Source organism: Quercus lobata, chromosome 5 (genome assembly GCF_001633185.2).
Source record: "Quercus lobata isolate SW786 chromosome 5, ValleyOak3.0 Primary Assembly, whole genome shotgun sequence".
NCBI classification, from domain to species: Eukaryota; Viridiplantae; Streptophyta; class Magnoliopsida; order Fagales; family Fagaceae; genus Quercus; species Quercus lobata.
In genome coordinates, this window is record NC_044908.1 from 11,216,989 (window position 1) to 11,234,487 (window position 17,499).

The window sequence follows — 17,499 nt, forward strand, 5'->3', positions numbered from 1 at the left end:
GAAGTGTTCATAAAAGAAATATTCAACTTGTGGTGGTGTTCATAAAAGTAACGTTCAACTAGCATTAATAACACCTACTCTTCTAAGTTTATGAAATTTTACATGTATTACTTTTGTGATCTTTTGAAATTATGTTGTTTTGGGTTTCTACAAGTTCTGTGTTTATATTTATTTTTATGTGAACTTTTATTTTGAACAAATTGTTTTTATTTTCATATATTTTCAAGTCAATACCTTGAACAAAATAAATATATTTAATTTCTATTTAACTATCCAGTGCATCGCACGGGTTAGCGACTAGTTTACACCTAAGTTGCTTCCTTAAACTGTTGACTAAGCATGAACGGCATATAATGAATAATGTATTAAAGCTTGAATTGATGTCATTATTTTGTTAATAAAAGTTGGACTCGACTTTGTAATAATTAAAAAAAAAAAATGGTTGGACTTGATTTAGCTTCACATATTTACGTAAGAAATTAGATCCATCAATTTCCATATGACATTCATTAATTTTTTATTCCTCACATAGTCATTCGTTGAATTATTACATTGTCACATAGATGAATGAAAGTTGAAAAAAAATAAAATAAAATAAAATACTTCCTCCAGTTTAGAGTCAAAAGTACAATACTCGTAGTTTTAACTTTTAAGTCCATTTGATTTTTTTTTTTTTTTTTTATGAACGATTTAATATAATTTTAGGTTAATTATTATATCATATTCTCATATATGTGACATGTTTTAGACAATTTTCTTTTCGATAATATAAAGTCGAGATGTTTTAGACAATATCTACACTTTCATATCAAGTGTATATGTTTTATACATAACGTGAAAAAATATAGACACTATTAGACATTAAAAAAAATAATTAAAATTCATAATTTTATAAATCTCAAATTCAGTTGGAGCTTGATTGACATATAGTGATTAGTGAATAGTGTATGAAAATTGAAAGTTTGACTTGACGTCATTATATATGGTTTATAAAAGTTGAACTTGACTTAGCTTGACATATTCAGGTAAACAAGGTCAATTTCAAACTTGGATTTAGGTTTGAATAATCTGTCAAAACTCATTAAAGCGTAATAAGAAGCACTAGTGTAACTAATTAAGCGGCCAAGCAGAAGAGAATATATTAGGCTCCGTGTTTGATAGAACGATGGTAATTTACTTAAATAGTTAAATTCAAGAACCTTTCCAGTCAAAAAAAAAAAAAAAACCATTCCATCACTTTCGCATAAAAAAAATATATTAAAAAAAATTCAAGAACCATTGTCTGCTAGTACAATAGCTTGTTGAAACATAGGGAAACTCGCTGGCAGATCAGTGAGTCCCGTTACTCCCGTATGTTTGAGCCATATTTTGCTGAAATTCCTTTGCTGAATTATTATATATTCTGGATATATTTACTGCTTGAGAATTTGATAATCTATTGTCATTAATGCCACTAAATGTCAACCAGCTTAGAGCATTCACATTCTAAAATTTTATTACATCATATTTTACCATCTCAAAAAATTACTTTATCAATTATATTATACTATTTTACAATACTCTCAGCATCTTAATTTTTATTTTATAATACAACACATTAAAATAATATTTCTACACAATAAAATAATATATTCCAAAACTCAAATAAAAACAAAAACCTAACACCCAAAAACCCGAAGAGAGAGAGAAATTGATAAAGTAAGTGAATAAAATATTAGTTTTTTTCTTTTATTTTTTTTAGAATTGAGCTACAATGCAATTCTACCTTTAGAATTGCACTACAGTACTATTGTAAATTTTTTTGCAATAGTTGGTGTGGGGCCCAAATGATCTATGGGCCAGGCCCATCTACCCGGGGAAAATCCGGAAGCCCAAGCCGAGGAGGGCTATGGCCCAAGCTCGACAAAATAGCCTTTGGACACCGCCGAGGACAGCTCAATCCTCGGCATACCCAAAGTCCCCCCAAAGAAGAAATAAGGGTAAAGACGGTATAGGACAGAAGCTTGGAAGAAAGATCTAAAATATCAAGGGAAAGCTGCTGTTACTGCCATTTAATGCTCCGAACCTGACAGAGCCGCAGCCTTTAGCTTTTACAACCACCCCCAACGACTTTGAATATGGGCTGATGGGACAAGTATCAATTTTGGAAAGATTGATCCTATACGTGGACGAAGGACAATGAACGCAGGCGAATATAAAAGGAAGAGTAAGTAATCTATAAAGGGGGTTGGGAAAAATGGCCAGAAACCAGAGCCTCCCAGCCCACCTCCAGGAGAAAGACTCCAGGGGTGTAGGGAAACTTAAGCTCGCACGAACACCGCAAAAACCCACCGCCTGTCAACCAGGGCCTAGCCTTCCAAACCCACGCTCTACAAATGATATTGTTAGGGGCCTGTTCACGTGCGAACCCGACACCGTTACGGTCCGCCACGAATCGCGTCCTTACAATTGGCGCCGTCTGTGGGGAAGGCTTGTGTGTTGGTATAGGAAGTGGGTCGATAGAGTTTCTTCGTTATATCTAACCGTCGGTTATAGAGTTCTAGTATAAAATTCTGTTAGGGACTATGTTTCTTGACTAGGGGCTGGGTGGAGGAACTAACTCCCTTCAAGCCGATGTCCCCCGTAAAGAGCAAACTAGGCGCTTAGCAACGTTAACCGTATGGATAAGCTCTAGGGGCTTGGCCGAGGAGCTAACTCCCCTAAAGCCAAGATCCCACACAATGAGAAAACTAGGTTTTGGACAGAACCAAGGCATTGCATGGTCCACCGGACTCAAGCCTCTGGGGAAACCAACTACCTGGATGTGGAAAACTAGGTTTTGGACAGAACCAAGGCATTGCATGGTCCACGGACCCAAGCCTCTGGGGAAACCAACTACCTGGATGTGGAAAACTAGGTTTTGGACAGAACCAAGGCATTGCATGGTCCACGGACCCAAGCCTCAGGGGGAAACCAACTACCTGGATGTGGAAAACTAGGTTTTGGACAGAACCAAGGCATTGCATGGTCCACGGACCCAAGCCTCAGGGAAACCAACTACCTGGATGTGGAAAACTAGGTTTTGGACAGAACCAAGGCATTGCATGGTCCTCGGACCCAAGCCTCAGGGGAAACCAACTACCTGGATGTGGAAAACTAGGTTTTGGACAGAACCAAGGCATTGCATGGTCCTCGGACCCAAGCCTCAGGAGAAACCAACTACCTGGATGTGGAAAACTAGGTTTTGGACAGAACCAAGGCATTGCATGGTCCTCGGACCCAAGCCTCAGGGGAAACCAACTACCTGGATGTGGAAAACTAGGTTTTGGACAGAACCAAGGCATTGCATGGTCCACGGACCCAAGCCTCAGGAGAAACCAACTACCTGGATGTGGAAAACTAGGTTTTGGACAGAACCAAGGCATTGCAAAGCCCTCGGACTCAAGCCTGTGGGGAAACCAACTACTTGGATGAGGAACCAACTATTTAAAGAAAAAACTATGGCCCGTAAACCTCGAAATCCCTCCGAAGAGAACTCCGCGTTAGCAGACGGGTTAATACCTAGATTGCGCGGATTCCTCGGTCTACCCTCGGATCCCCAGTATCAAAGGGGTTGATGCGATACGGCGCAACATATTACCCCAAAAGCACAACCAAAGTCCCTCGCTACTTAGCTATCCTTTCAGACGAACTATTTAGAGATTGTCGTTCTCGGACATTGGTCTAGCATGCATCGCGTAGTACTCAGCGCTTATCCCGGTTAGTTCCAAGAATTTAATTTATTGAAAGTTACCATTGTTATACTTGATAATATTTGTGAGCTTAAATTAGTAGGAACCTGTGTTAAAGCATTTTTTCTGCCTGGAATATCCTTAAGGGCAAGCTTGCATTTAATATTCATGCATAAAGTAGTTGTTACGGAGAAGAAAGATATGTATGGAGAAATAGACACATATTTTATTAAGACAAAGGAACAGTACAGTGTACAATGAAAAGCTGAAACAGGCTTACACTAAAGCTGATTACATAAGTAAAGGAAAATACAAGCGAGTGGAGATAAGGCCGTGGGGACAGCTCAGAGGAGAGGTTGGCTACTGCGCCAAGTTATTGTCTAAGGAAACTATTCCTCGACACTTTTGCATGCCCATAACTCAGGCAGCCAAAGAACCTGACCTCAGGCTAACACCATCTACAGAAAAGGTGCTAGGAGCTTGAGGTTGGGAAGCCCCCACAAAAATTTGCCTGCTACAAGGCAGACAGTGCTGATGGTGGAAATTCCTTCTCTGGACATACCGAAAAACTGGCATGACCAGAACCTGTTTCGGATTTTGACTAAAAGAGGGAAAAAGACCCTCTCCCCTATGACGAAATGGAATGCTCCCTTGAACTTGCACCTCCTTGGCCCGTACCTCCCTACTCTGAGTCTCGGAGGGACATGACGCCTTTGTGGCGGAGGGAGCTCCTTTTTCCCAAGCCCTGCCTCAAGCATGATGAACTAAGGGAGGAATCTGAAGGATTTGTGTGTGGATAGAGCAACTTTCTCTCCTATTTATGTTAAAAGATAAGGTGGTGGCATTTAATTCGCGCAGCGTCCCAAGGAACGCTACAGACAAAACGTCTCTGGCTCGACTTCCAACGTCGTCTGCAACCCTGAGGTTAAAGGAGTCTCGAGAAGGTGCACCTCGAACACTGGGACGCCAAAAGGTACCGCGTGATCAAAAGTTATGGAAACACCTCTTAATTTGTGGGCCCAGTAAATTCGCGGCCCAGGCCCGTTCGGCATATGGGCCCAGGGACAGAACCAAGGCCTTGTATGGTCCTCGGACTCAAGCCTATGGGGAAGCCAAGCACGAAAAATTATAAAAATTACAAGTTTTTGGGCAGAACCAAGGCCTTGTATGGTCCTCGGACTCAAGCCTATGGGGAAGCCAAGCACGAAAAATTATAAAAATTACAAGTTATTGGACAGAACCAAGGTCTTGTATGGTCCTCGGACTCAAGCCTATGGGAAAACCAAATACTTGGATAAGAAAAGGTTTGAATCTCATAAGAAAGGTTACTTGGTAAAAATGTCAGGTCACTTCATCCACGGCTTAAACGCCATAAAATGTTAAGGCCAATAAAGGTGTAAGGAAGAGGGTGGAACGCCCCAGCGCTTAGTCATATAATTAGGCCGCTCATTTGGTGGGTGCTATATCTTCAAATAGTTATTCCTTACATGACATCAAGCCTTCGTTTTTCACCTCGGCTGACATTGGGTAAGTATTACTCTTCACTGATCGGCCTGTTAGGCCAAGTATTTCTATTAAAGTTATGGCGACGTCTTTTTTTTATCAAGTCTTTTGGTTTCAGTCGTCATTGATTTAGATGCTATATCATTGTGCCGAGCAGTGCTTGCAAATTTATGAAAACGTAAAGACATAATGTGCGAAATAAGGTAGATGACAATCTTTATTAATATGAAAAATTGCTACAACATACAAAAAGGGGCTCGAACGAGCCTATACAAAATGTGAACTGCCTAAGCAACCATTACATCTGTAGTACAGAAAAGTAAACTGTCAAGCGTCTTTTAAACTCGTCTTCAAAGTTTCTCCAATCTCCGCCTCATTGCTGCTCATACTAAGAGAGGGACTCACTTTAAAAAAGAGAATGAATGAAGAAGAAGGAAATAGTAAGGAAGAAATCAATGACGAAGATGGAGGGGATGAATAAAGAAGATGGAAGACATGAGTAAAGAAGGAGGAGAAGAGGAGAGAAGAAATGAAAAGAAAGAAAAGGAGCAAAAGAGGGAGAAGAGAAAGCACCAGGTCGGAACTGGTGCTGGGAAGACTATAAGGAGAGGGCGGGGGAGGGCACCAGGGAGCAAAAGAGGGAGAAACAGAAGCACTTAGCCCCTGCCTCAGCCCTGACTCCTAACACGCCGGTGCCATATTAGGTACGCTCGTGAGGAGCCGGATGGTAACGATCTTGGGTGTTCTCGACTCAGCCACGTCGAAAGTTTGACGTGACGAGTCCCTGCTTCGGATTTTGACTGAAAGAAGGATGAGGTTGATTTTGAGTCTTCGCCATCCTTGTCCCGATCGAGCCATGATGAGCTTCATCGGAACGTGGCGTTTTTGGGAGGGGTGGGGCTTTTGCATCCCTTGTTGTTACGGTAAAGTGTATCACGATTTAGTGTATAAACCAGTGGGTAAAATGAACCCTAGGGGAGGCCAAGTATTTCAAATCTCAGAAGGATGAAAAGGGATTCTTTGCAAAAACAATAACCTCCTCCTTTCCTTCTTATACAGAGGGTGGAGCGGGAGACATTTAATAGGTTCAGATCTCCAAAGGAATCTGCCAACACAAACATGCCGGTTCCGCTTCTCCACCCCATCAAAACAAACCGCCAAATTAAAGTAGTCTCGTAAATAGTGGTCATTAAAAGCACGTTTTGGAATACCCAAACGATAAGAACGCGTCAAGCGCGAAATCAAAAAACCGTCTCATAGACCGGTGCATTTCTTGGACAGATGAAGAGCCGCCAGCATTATTAATAGGCCAAATTGATTGGGCCGTAGGACGAGGTTGGACATCACCAAAACCCCCCTTTCCAACCAAGAGGTTGGACAGCCGGGTTTTGAGGGGCTATTGTGGGGCCCAAATGATCTATGGGCCAGGCCCATCTACCCAGGGAGAATCCGGAGGCCCAAGCCGAGGAGGGCTATGGCCCAAGCTCGACAAAATAGCCTTTGGATACCGCCGAGGACAGCTCAATTCTCGGCAGACCCAAAGTCCCCCCAAAGAAGAAATAAGGGTAAAGACGGTATAGGACTGAAACTTGGAAGAAAGATCTAAAATATCAAGGGAAAGCTGCTGTTACTGCCATTTAATGCTCCGAACCTGACAGAGCCGCAGCCTTTAGCTTTTACAACCACCCCCAACGACTTTGAATATGGGCTGATGGGACAAGTATCAATTTTGGAAAGATTGATCCTATACGTGGACGAAGGACAATGAACGCAGGCGAATATAAAAGGAAGAGTAAGTAATCTATAAGGGGGGTTGGGAAAAATGGCCAGAAACCAGAGCCTCCCAGCCCACCTCCAGGAGAAAGACTCCAGGGGTGTAGGGAAACTTAAGCTCGCACGAACACCGCGAAAACCCACCGCCTGTCAACCAGGGCCTAGCCTTCCAAACCCACGCTCTACAAATGATATTGTTAGGGGCCTGTTCACGTGCGAACCCGACACCGTTACGGTCCGCCACGAATCGCGTCCTTACAGTTGGTTTTTACAAGTCCGGATGTGGGGGGGGTTTTGGGCTTGTATGCTAAATTTTTCCTACATATAACATATGTCATTTCCAATGTAAATGCTCTTATTGTAGCTTAGATGCTAAATTTTTTAAGTTTAACGCTTTTGATGTATCATAGTTTTTTTTAGGGATGTGCATGGGTCGGGTTAAGGAAATTTTTTTATCCAACCCACCATGGTGAGTTAAAAAAAATTCAACCCAACCCACATGGGTCGGGTTGGGTCAGATTGAATCCATGGGTTGGACAATTTTATTATTATTATTATTATTAAATTGAGCAGAAAAAAATATAAATATAAATATATTAAAAAAAACCCAAAAATTAGTATCAATATAAATTCTTAAAGGCAAACAACACTAATGACTAAACAATAATAGTAATTTACTAGAGTTTGTGCAAATTAATTGGTTTTTATATAGGATAGAAAGAGTTGGTTATTTTTTTTAAAAAAGTATTAATTATATAATATATTTTAAATATATATTAAATATATGGGTGGGTCGAGTCTTGTTTGACAGATTTGGAATTTTATGACCCAAACCCAACTCGGCCACTATCAAAAAAAATCTTGTAACCAAACCCAACTCAATCCACTATCAAAAAAAATCTTGTAACCAAACTCAACCAATCAAACCCTAAAAACCAACCCAACCCATTGGGTCGGGTTGATAGGTTGGTTGCACACCACTGCTTTTGTTGTTTGCACTCTGCTAAAATGTAACTTTAGCATTTTAACAGTTTTGTTGTGAATGCTCTGACATAATATATATATATATATATATATATATATATATGTATATATAAATTTTTTTCTTTTTTTATTCTCTCTTTCTCACTCTTCAATTTCTCTTTTTCTCTCAGCTCTCTCCCTCTGACTTTTTCTTTTGCTCTTCTTTCTCTCATTTTTCTCTTTCTCACGCCTTGACTCTCCATCTTTCTGTCTTGAGATTTCGGGTGAAGGAGGAGTTGAGCAGTAGATGGGCGGTGGGTGTGGCATGGCAAGATCAGCGAGGTGGCGATGGTTGGGTTTTTGAGTTTCTGGGTTTCTAGGTTTATGGGTTGCGATTCTGGGTTTGGTTGTTGGCCTGGTTTCTTGTTTCTTGTATCTTGTTGAGCTCCTTCTAATCTGGGTATGCAGTTTGAGGGGAATCTTTTTCACTTCAAAATCTTCTTTTGTTGAATTGCTTATACATCGGGAATGGAAAGCCAACCTAAATACCAATTCGATCTCTTGCTGCCAAAGTTTTTTCTTTTAGGGTGTAGCTACCAAAGTTGATGAATCATCTTTAGTTGTTATCCTTGATTTTGTGTCCTGCATAGTTGAGCAGCTTCTGTATCATGAGCAGGATACCATCAATTGGTTTGGAAAATCTAATATTATTTTGGAGTTGGACAGCTATTGGCTATTAGTGCTGAGATTGTTTGTTGTTACATGTGTATTTGGTCTGAACCAGGGGACGTATTTTGGTTTCCTCTTGGTGGTGGCGTTGTGGCATGGTTGTGTTTCTGTGTTTTTGTGTTTTTTCCATGGTTTTAAAAACGGGTACAGTGAAATAACCGGAATAAAGAGTAGTTCTTGGTGTTATGGTCGGACCGAGATTGGACCGATGATCAAATTGATGATATCATAAATAAATAATTAATAATTATAAAATATAAATAAATAAATAAATAATTTTATAACTAATATTTTAACTCAAAAATTAAATTAAATAACAGTAAAACATTAAACCTTAACTTTAATTTATAAGAAATAATATGTCTATAATATTTTCACAATAAATTTTAAGTGACAAATTGTTATTACTAGTTATTATTGTTAGGACAAAAAAATAATTTTAGTATTAAGTTCAAATTTAAACCAATAACAACTAACCACTAATAATTTATTGTAAAGATATTGTAAATATAATATCTTCCTTTATTTATATATTAGACGGCCAAACTCAAGCTCACTATAAAAATTATTTTAGTTATTCATTCATTTTTCACATATCAAAAAGTCACCAATGACTGGTAATATCATTGCCCATTTCTCTTCTACCACATATCCTACCTTTAGGCCTTCACACGTTGATACTCCACCCACCGCATATTTTGAAACCTTACATCCACACCTTGGTTAATTAAAATCTCTGTATTAGTTTCTTCTTTTACTTTTTTTCTAATTTCTCATCTCTTTGCCTTCAATATTCTCTCTCTCTCAATATATGTGCATCAGTGCAAGTCTCCAAGAGCAGCAGCAAGATTTTTCTCATTCTTTTTATTCAGCCAAAAAAAATACAAGAGCAGCAAGAAAAGCTCTTAAACTGAAGCGGGCAGTAAAATTTTGTGGCTGCATCTCTTTGGTTTGGGTTTCCTCGGTTCATTTCGACTGTGTCAAGTCATAAATAGTAAATCTGATATTTTTGGTGTCAATATGGGCATCTGAGGCATCACAGCTTTAGACTTAACAACATTTTCAAAGTCAGTTTCCTCTCTTCTTCTTAAATCTGAAACAAAATCTCTTATTTATTTTTATTTTTATTTTTTTGGTCAGAAACACAGTGGCTGAAGTGTTAATGAACAAGCTTAAAACCGGTTTAACAGTACCAGTTTCCGGCTTTTTGGTTAAGTCGGCGGTTTTTTCGTTTTTTCCTTCATTTTCGGTTTTTAATAATAATCGGATTGGATTAAGGTCCGGTTTCTGGTTAAACCGGTTGAACTGACTGATCGGTTCGATTTTTAAAACCATGATTTTTTCTCTTGGTGGTGACGTGGTTGTGTTATGGATGGGGGTTTGAAAGAGAGAGAAATTGAGGGGAGGAAGAGAAACATAAATATATTTTATTGCATTGATATATTATTTTGATGTATTGTATAAGAAAATAAAAATTGAATTTTTTTTTTTTTTACAAGATAAAATTTCTACTTTAGTCTAATCTAAGTGTATATGTGTGTAAAATTTCCTCTAGAGACTTGAATCCCAACCCTTACCCTCACAAGCATTTATACTTGTAGAGTGACCACTGCACTAAGGGCGTGTGGTGGTAAAAATTGAATGTATTATAAAGTGGTATGATATAATAAATAAAGTAGTTTTTAACATGATAAAATGAGATATTTTTTAGAAACCGGATGCTATGCTCTTAGCATGCTATATCTTATAAAATAGCGATTATGCAACCAAAAAAAAAAAAAAAAACGAGTATGGTTGTGCAACATAAAATGCATAAGATTAAGCTAATTCCCTAACAACTAAAGGCATGAGAGTTGAAGAAAAATACTAACCAATTCAATTGGTCTGTGTTTATTTTAAAATGTTAGACTTTTTATAATTATTTTGATGAAATGAAAGTATACAAATGTAAGACATGTCTTAAGCCAAGTATTACACCTAGTTTAAGTTGCTTGATGGATCTACCATAGTAATACAACACATATTCAATAACAGATTCAGATCATCTAGATCTCTTACAGTACTCTACTAGTAGATTTCCTTAAATCTTAACCACTCTTTAATGATTTAATGGTCAAGATTCTGTCATGTCAGCATTCCACTAACAATATTCTTAAAATAATAAAATAATGTTGCAAATAAAACAATTAAGATTATTATTAGTGGAATGCTGACATGACAAAATCTAGACCATTAAATCATTAAAGAATGATTAAGATTTAAGGAAATCTATTTGGTAGAGTATCCTAGGAAATCTAGAGGATCTGAATCCGCAGATTTGTGGTTGAGTTAATGGTGAGGTGGGAGTGGAAGGTAGTTGGAGGGTCAAGGGTTTGAGAGTGTTGGGAGTGAGTGATCTAGTTTGAATTGTTGGGATTCAAATCCTCTAGATTTCCTAGGGTACTCTACCAACTAGATTTCCTTAAATCTTAACCATTTTTTAATGATTTAATGGTTTAGATTCTGTCATGTCAGCATTCCACTAACAATAATCTTAATTGTTTTATTTGCAACATTATTTTATTATTTTAAGAATATTGTTAGTGGAATGCTAACATGGCAGAATCTTGACCATTAAATTATTAAAGAGTGGTTAAGATTTAAGGAAATTTATTAGTAGAGTATCCTAGGAAATCTAGATGATCTGAATCTCAAATCTGCCACTTCTTGGTATACCAACCCAGCATTCATGATCCCTTGGAACCTAGCAGAAATAATAGAGAAATTACCCATTGTAAATTTTTAAATTTGTATCGGTGTAGGCCCAAGGAAATAACAAAATAACAACAACAAAAAAAAATCTCCACGAAACAAGATCAAATTCACAAAACTAGATCAAGATTTTTATCCATTAAACACAACTAAATGCTGAAACTTCCTTCTAACTATGATTATTTTCAAGTTTAGTTGCTTATGAAGGCTAAGGCTACCAAGCTTTGGTATGATTGTTGGGACTTATGATTGTTACAGGTCCTTGGATTTTGGGGATGCATAGGCTAATTATGATATTGACTGGGATCTGAAAGTGGGGTTTGTGGCAATGGCACTTGAACATGATCAGGGGAGATTAGCTCCATAGTTGTTGTTTGATTTTTCGGTATTCGTAGATTTTGTCAAAGAAGGTGGCAGATTGATGGCTGTTGATTGCTGGTTGCTGTTGTTAAAGTTAAAGAAATCGTCTGAAAAATTAATTTATTTTTAAAAATAAAATAATGTTAATGTGAAAAATTGTGGAGCTTCCAAAACTTAGATGGCACAATATAAGAAGATTAACAGCAAATCAAAGATTTCGACTGTATAATATTTATAAATCAGTAAATCAGGCATGATCTATTTTTAAATGTCACCTGCAAGTCATTAGTACTTGGCCAAAAAAAAAAAAAAAAATTGCTAGTCATTGGATTAGTTTTGATATTGGAGGATCTTAGCAGCATGCCCGAAAGTAATGTCTTTATTTTATTATTTTGAAAGTTAACAACTACGTTATCCAAAATGGATCTATAAAATCTAGTGCCTAAGGTAAAGGCCCCCAAACTATACATGTCACGTCCCCCACATACGTTATAAAAACCCCAACCTTTACTGCCCGCCTTTCTGTATCTCTCATCCTAGCTTTCTCAAGTGAATTGAACATGAGTTCTAATTATCAAAAGTCGCTTTCAGGTAAAATATTTAGCGTATTTTTTAACCTTTTTTATTTTTTATTTTTAGAAAAATGTTATGCATACAATATTTTCACAACAATCTTATAACATATTTTAAGTAGTAAGTTGTTATTGATCGTTATGAGTAAGTAAAAAAGTAATTTAAATTATGAATTCAATTTAGAATCAATAACAACTTTTTTTGATAATAGAATAAAAAACTTTTTTTTGTAATAAAACTAATAACAACTTATCATTTATAATTTACTATAAAAGAGGAGAAATATTGTGTACAAGGCTATTGGACCGTGCAATTGTAACTAAGATTGAAAATTTAAAAAGTTCCTCATTGACCATTATCTTATATGTACGTGTATTACATTATTGCAAATGTTTGAGTTTGTGCAGAGGCAAAGCCTCGTCAACCGAAGAAACTGAGCCCTTCAAACAGTTCAAAGAAGGTTACAGAAAACCCTCCTGTGGTTGTAGACCGCGATACCTCTTCTGCTTTAGCCCACAATCACTCTTCTCCTGCTTTAGAGATATTTGTTGATGATCAAACTGGTATCCACAAAATATGGCTAAAGAGCCTTAGATCCTAAACAATGTAGTCAAATGTTTATTGAAAAGAGAAAAACGAAAAATTATACAGTCAAACTAAACTCATCATACACACTGTGCACGTGTAATAATGTTTTTATTTATTTATTTATTTTTGATTTAGTATTATAATGTTTAAAATTGATATATAAATAACCATTTGTATTTTTTTTTTTTTTTTTAAAGAAAGAGGTAAGATAACATGAAATAATGTCTAAAAAAGAGATAAAGATAGTGTTCTAAATTTCAGGCCGAATAGAGAAGATAAAGGAAAAAAATCTAAAACTTAGGAACAGTAAATTACTCTTTTAACCAGTTTGTGATTTTAATTTAAAATTATTTAACTAAAATATAGGGTTATTTTAGAGAGTTTAAGAATTTGTGTGAAGGTATTTTAGTACACAAAAAGTTGAAAACCAAATAGAGAATCTTGTTATTAACAGTATAGATAGTCTATTTTTAAACTATTTAATAAAATGCCACTCTTTACTATAAATGAATAAAGTAACACTAATTACAAGTTCAATTGTTTATAAAAAAAAAAAATGAAAATAATAAAAAAGTTCTTATTGAATTTCTGTAACGAGCATATGTTAATTAGATAAGTCCTGCATGTATTAGAAAGCTAGCAAATGTAAATTTTAAATTATTCATTATCCCATTGCAAATTGTCTTTCAAATCAAAAGGAAAATATTTTTTGTTTGATGAGGATTTTGTTCTTAGAGCATTGGTATCGGTGTGTCAACATATTAAAATTTTAGCATTTGGCACACTAATGACCAAACACTAAAAAACCACCTACATCTCATGTTCCAAATGCTAAAAAATTTTGTATTGATCTACATACCATTCTATTAATTCTCCTCTAAAAAAATATAACATTAGGTAGGCTAAAATGTTACTATTCCTATTTTAATATAGGCGAAAAGCACATTTTAGTCCCTACATTTTCAGGCTATTCCCATTTTAGTCCCTACATTTTACTTTTACCGCTTTTAGTCCCTATCCTGAAAAACGCTTCCCATTTTGGTCCCTGCCGTTACATTAAAAATGGAGAAAGCTGATGTGGCAAACAACAGGAATAAATAATATTAAATTAATGTCCACGTGGCCTAAATTAATAATAAAAAATGCCATGTCAGCCTCTAAATTAAAAAAATAAATTTATTAATTTTAACTCATTAAAAAAATTTAAAAACTAAATTAAAAACTAAAAATCATCGGAATTTAGATCTAAGTAGCCACAGCTCGTAACCTCGAGTCCTCGAGCTCACACTTACACTACTAGAGAGACAACCCAGTTTGCAAAACCCAAAGGCCACTCACCACATCAAGCAACCCGTGACACCCTTCAGGGATAAAAGCCTCAACGTAGAAAGACAACCCAGTTTGCAAAACCCAAAGGCCTTGTAAGCAGAAAGCAACCCCGAGTCCCACATCGGCAACAAAGAGCCTAGGCTGGCAGGCGAGGATTAGAAAAAGGAGAGAGATGAGAGCGAAGATTCACACAGAGATGGTGTCGCAGTTGGCTTGGAGATCGAAGGTCTGGACGGTGGCAGCGGTGGAGGAGACGGAATATTGCAAGAAGAAAACGGCTGAGCCGAGTGCGAAGAAGAGATCGGGAAGGAGAGGGAGGAGGGAGGAAGGGGAGTCGGAGAGGAAGAGGGAGACAGAGAGGAAGAGGAAGAGGACGGCGGCGGATTGGAGGGAAGTGAAGTGGTGGACGGAGGTGTGGCCTTTGACAAGTGGGTCAGATTCGGCAGATAAGAGGAGTTGGTGAGCGAAAGTGATGATAAGGCAGAGGATGACGAGGTAGAGTTGAAGGTGTCTGAGGTGATTGTGAGGGAAAGGGTGGAAGGGTTTGGCAAAGTAGGACTGTTGTGGAGATTTGAGGCAGTTTCCGGGTTTTTTTTTTTTTTTTTTTTTTTTTTTTTTTTTTTCTGGGTTTGTGTTCTTGTTGTTCTTGTTCAAGACATACTTAGATCTCAATTCCTACGATTTTTAGTTTTTAATTCTGTTTTTAATTTTTTTTAATTAGTTAAAATTAATAAATTAATTTTTTTAATTTAAAGGCTGACATGGCATTTTTTATTATTAATTTAGGCTACGTGGACATTAATTTAATATTATTTATTTCTGCCGTTTGCCACATCAGTTTTCTCCATTTCTGATGTAATGGCAGGAACCAAAACGGGAAGCGTTTTTCAGGATAGGGACTAAAAGCGGTAAAAATAAAATGTAGGGACTAAAATGGGAATAACCTGAAATTGTAGGGATTAAAATGTGTTTTTTGCCTTTAATATATCATCTATACTACCATTTAAGGACCTTCCTCAGTTTGGAATGGATTTTTTGGTGATTCAAAAATACACCTATACTCCTATGTTTAAGTAAAAACAATCTAAAAGACAATCTAGTAAAAATATATTTCTAATTTCCATGTAAAAAATTACCTACAAAATAGGACTATATTCCACTGTTTTTTTTAATTCAATCTAAATTTCAAATTTATTCAATCAACAATTTTTTTTTTTTTATATTTTACAATTATTTTAGCAAAGGATTCTAATAGCCCACTACCCACTATCCACAATTTCTCCAAAACTCTAATTACAGATTTTTTTTAATTTTAAAAATCACCTTTTTTTTTTATACAATTTTTTTAGTATAGGATTCTAATAGCCCAATAACCAAGTTTTAAAAAGAAATAATAGCCCACTAACCACTTCTCCTAACCTCACTATCTCTAATTTATATATATATATATATATATATATATATATCTCACACAATTTCTAAAAAGAAAAATATATCGCATACACATTTGACACATTTTTTTTTCCTAAAAAATAACATACAATATCTCTATTGAAAAATATCTCACATGTCAATTTTTACTAGCCTTTAAGCACATGCGAGTCTCTTCTATTTTTTAAGGGAATTATTGATACCACTGGAAAGATTACTGTAGTGGTGAGGGCCCAAAATCATATATTGGACCTTGGGCTTTGTCTGAGGACATTAATAGGTCCGAGGAGGAATAAATAGTTATTAGGAGTTTCCAGTTAAAGTCTCATAAGTAGAGAACGAATGGAGGATGATTTGAGGAGGAATCCCTCCTCGGATATGACAAATGTAGCCCAAGTGTGTACTTCAGCAATTAGAGTGACCCTCCAAAAGGCTCTCGTGATAGGAACGTGCCTCATGAACATACAAGAAAGAAAGAAACTCAAAAATATCTAAGGAAAAGCTGCTACCACCACATTAAACGCATTGTAGCTATTTTTCTGGCTACATTTATGTGGAGAAAACCTCTGAACAATGCTGCATTGGCTATCACAACTCACAGAAGGTTAAAGGGGGTGTCTGATGAGACGGGTACTCAAGTAGGGGCTCAAATGATCAACAAGTGTAGGATCAAGATGACCCAAAGGGAGCTATATAATGTGAGAGACCCTCCATGAGAAGATGAGGGGAAAAGAGGAAGAGAATACTGTAGCAATCTAACTTGTTCTTGTACTCAATTGTGATCCATTTATATAAAGGTGCCCTCCTCGGACCAAGAAGTCATTCAACCTTATTTTCTCTGTTCCTGTTTGATCATCTCTCTCATCCATACTAGCCATTGTCAAAATCATTAGGGCCTAGTTCTTTGACCAACTCTCTACAAATTTATTGTGTTGGGCTCATTGGGCCAATATCTCATACATTTTAGGCTTGGGTTGTAGATTGTGATCCTACAATTGGCGCCATCTGTGGGGAGAACTTGTGCATTAGTAAGTCTGACGGCTAAACATGGTGGGATCAGGTCCGCACCAAGCAGGTCCACACCAAATAGAGTTCGCAGGTTCTCAATGGCAAGACAATTTTCTTAACCTTGAACGGGAAAGGGATCAGGAGAAATATCGAGAGGGTAGTGTGCGCACTACCCATACAAGCAAAAACCATTCTTGAGTGGGAAGTCACGTGTTTCAAAGGCAAGACAATAACAAAGCCATGCAGCAGGAGATTGATGACTTAAAAAAGAAGCTATGTCGTGCGCAACGAAAGCGATCCCCTTCCAGTTCTAATATGTCCTCTAATGATGAAAGGGACGACAATTATAGGCAAAGATCAAGAACTCCGCCAAGTGAAACATTTTCTTATGAAGAAAAGCACCACCATAAACACAGACACGAAAGCCCGTCTCGTAAGGCCTAGGAAACGACGCCATGAGCAAGGCTTTGAATCGGATCTCTAAGTCACCCTTCACAGGCAAGGTAAAAGGGGCTAAATTCCCTCGGTGATTTTATCAACCTACGTTCACCATTTACGATGGTCGAACAAACCCTGTAGAACATGTGAGCCAGTTTAATCAGAGGATGACTGTCCATTCCAAAAATGAGGCTTTGATGTGTAAAGTCTTCCCGTTCACCTTAGTATCGGTGGCAATGAGATGGTTTGATGGCCCGAGGCCAAATTCTATAAGCTCCTTTAAACAGCTCACCTAGGCATTTAGCTCTTGCTTCATCACGTGTAGCAGGGTTCCTCGGCCTTT

At 37.1% G+C, this 17,499-nt stretch overlaps 1 pseudogene; it reads right to left on the reverse strand.

The window, feature by feature from the left end:
- Nucleotides 1-14,195: 14,195 nt before the first annotated feature.
- On the reverse strand, nt 14,196-17,175 carry LOC115989941 (annotated as a pseudogene).
- Nucleotides 17,176-17,499: the final 324 nt, after the last annotated feature.